This window comes from Sinocyclocheilus grahami, unplaced genomic scaffold (assembly GCF_001515645.1).
Source record: "Sinocyclocheilus grahami isolate Dianchi unplaced genomic scaffold, SAMN03320097.WGS_v1.1 scaffold1657.1, whole genome shotgun sequence".
NCBI lineage: Eukaryota > Metazoa > Chordata > Actinopteri > Cypriniformes > Cyprinidae > Sinocyclocheilus > Sinocyclocheilus grahami.
The window spans coordinates 43,119-45,948 of NW_015506836.1; positions in this window are offsets into that span (position 1 = coordinate 43,119).

Below are 2,830 nucleotides of genomic sequence, written 5' to 3' on the forward strand. Positions count from 1 at the left end.
CAATGGTCTTAATCTTACAAAAGTAGACTAAAAGATAATACAGATCCTAAGAGTTAAGAGATACTTTGATTACTGTAGAGGGTCATTCCATGCAAATTACCTTCTGTTCCCATTGAGGTGCAAACCACCCAGGTCTGGGACCTGGGTTAATGGAAATTCCAATTGTTTGTACATGCCTCCACTTGGGGGATGTTTTATCCTGGTTTTGTATTTAAAGGATTGCAGCAAAAGGGTCGGGGTAATTCTGTAGCCAGAAAGCCCGTAGTATGGAATGTGTTCACACACTCAATACTATAAGTCAGGTATGAATCCTTTACTCTTAGATTTGTCTATGAGAATTTGATGTCTTGTATTGATTTGATATTGTTGAATTGGCTGTGGAGATAATTGGCATAATACATATTTACCTGACTGATAATAAATTGTTACATTTGATTTATTCTGACTTACTCTGAAATTATTTTCTCAAGTAGATTAAGTGAAGGCGTACCTTTCCGCAAAGCTGCGTCCAGGGTTAAGTGCATACTAAATATCAGGTTAGATGGAGCATGGGCACATCAGGTGAGATTATGGGTTTCTGACTAACCGCTTGACCTTAGTTTAAGTTGAACTCAGTTACGTTAACTATGCATTGTGTTTCAGCTTTAATTAAGTTGTACGTAGTTATATTAACTATCGGGGGCTAGACAGAGGGTCTAGCAGAACCGCTGATTAATGTTTGAGCATTACATGGGTAACTGTAGGGGGCTAAACAGACCTACTATTTAAAGCATATTAAATAGTATTAGCCACAAACCTCTGGCTAAGGATCAAACTGGCGAGTTTGTGATCTTGGGTCCCATGCATAGCGGCCGCCGTGAGGCACCCCAAGCGACATAGATTCCTAATGAACGATTAAATATAACTAAAGAGTTAACTAGAATAATCGAATGTCAGAATAATTAGAGACCGACAAACAACCAATTTGCCTTTCAACCTAAATTCGAAAATTCAACTTACTAAAATGGAGTCAGATTAGATACTAAAATGGAGTCAGATTTGAGTTAAACCTAAATTGAATAACTCTGCGCGCTAAAAAGAACGAACACACAAGAAACCTTCATCCACCACTGGATACCTTCATTGGGCCAAGTGTGTGGACCTTACAAACAGAGAACTCCATTAAGTGTCCTGAACAATAAAACTTTTCTCTGATTGGTGATCCCTCCGCATTAAATTTCGAAAACTAATACAAATAATAATTATATCTCTTTAAAGTCTCAATTGTTTCTCCTAGATTCATTGAGATTGAATACTGAAGTCTTCTTTTGCTTATCCTGACAAAATGACTCCAATAATCTCACATATTTCCCCTCTGAAGCTTCAGAAGAGATCTCAAACCATGCCAAGTTGCTGCATAAAAAAAGTCAGAGATCTCAATATGAATTCAAACATTTCTCATCAAATAGTTCGAGCTGCTCTCCACATTCATTTTACAGCTGTTACTGGATGACAACTAGTGACTCATTTGCGTCTCTTTTTATTCCTCCAAACTGAAGCTCCTGAGCTTTAAAAGAGAAACCTTTGAGCAATAACGTTTTCCTCTCGGAATAAGCTCCACAAACACCCCAACAGAAATCTAGCAGCGGTCAGTGTGTGTGTGTGATGAAGAGGTTTCTGTACTCACAGTGTGTGTGTGTGAGCAGTGAAGCTGTCCACAGGGTATCTCCCTCCTCCTCTTCCTCTGATGAAGAGCTGCAGGAAATACACGGCAGTCTGGAAACACGGACAGCGCGGGAATGTGAGAGCATGTGTGGGAGAATGAGAGAAAAGGAGGAGAGACACACAAAGAGAGAGAGATAGAGAGAGAGAGAATGATTGGTCTGTGGCGTGTATGTAGATGGAGAGAAAGATGATCTCACGTCAAATAGATCATTGATGGGTACTGTTTGTGTTTGAGGCGATGCAGTCACACATTATGAAACAAATAGTTCTGTCACTGAAATCTACTGAAAAAGATTTAATATACACACACACTACCGTTCAAAAGTTTGGGGTTGGCAAGATTTTTTTACGTCTCTTCTGCTCACCAAAGCTGCATTTATTTGACTATAAATACAGTAAATTTTGGAATATTGTGAAATATTTTTACAATTTAAAAGAACAGTTTTCTATGTGAATATATGGTAACACTTTATTTCGATAGTCCACTTTAGACATTCTATTAACAGTAAGCAACTTTGCAACTACATGTCAACTAGCAGTTAGTAGAGTATTAGTAGACTGTCTGCTTAATATCTTCTAACACTTTCTTTGTCATCTTATTCTACTAACCCTAAACCTACCCTAACAGTCTACTCTGAGAGTTAGTAGACATGTAGTTGCAAATTAATGAGAATTAGTTGACATGTAGTTGACATGTAGTTACAAAGTTACTTATAGTTAGTAGAATGTCTAAAGTGGACTATCGAAATAAAGTGTAACCGAATATATTTTAGAATGTAATTTATTCCTGTGATCAAAGCTGCATTTTCAGCATCATTACTCCAGTCTTCAGTGTCCCATGATCCTTCATTCTAATATGCTGATTTGCTTCATATTTTTGGAAAATTGTGGAAACTGAGATACATTTTATATTTCACAATTATTTGAATAGAATGTTCAAAAGAACAACATTTATTTGAAACAGTGACAACCACTTTACTGTCAGTTTTGATCAATTTAATGCATCCTTGCTGAATAAAATTATTAATTTCTGAACATTTGAACGGTGCATCTTCATCTGTGGAACTGTTTTTCACCCGTTTTATCGTCCAGCAGGTGAAAAGCATGCATCTGATCACTTTGTAAA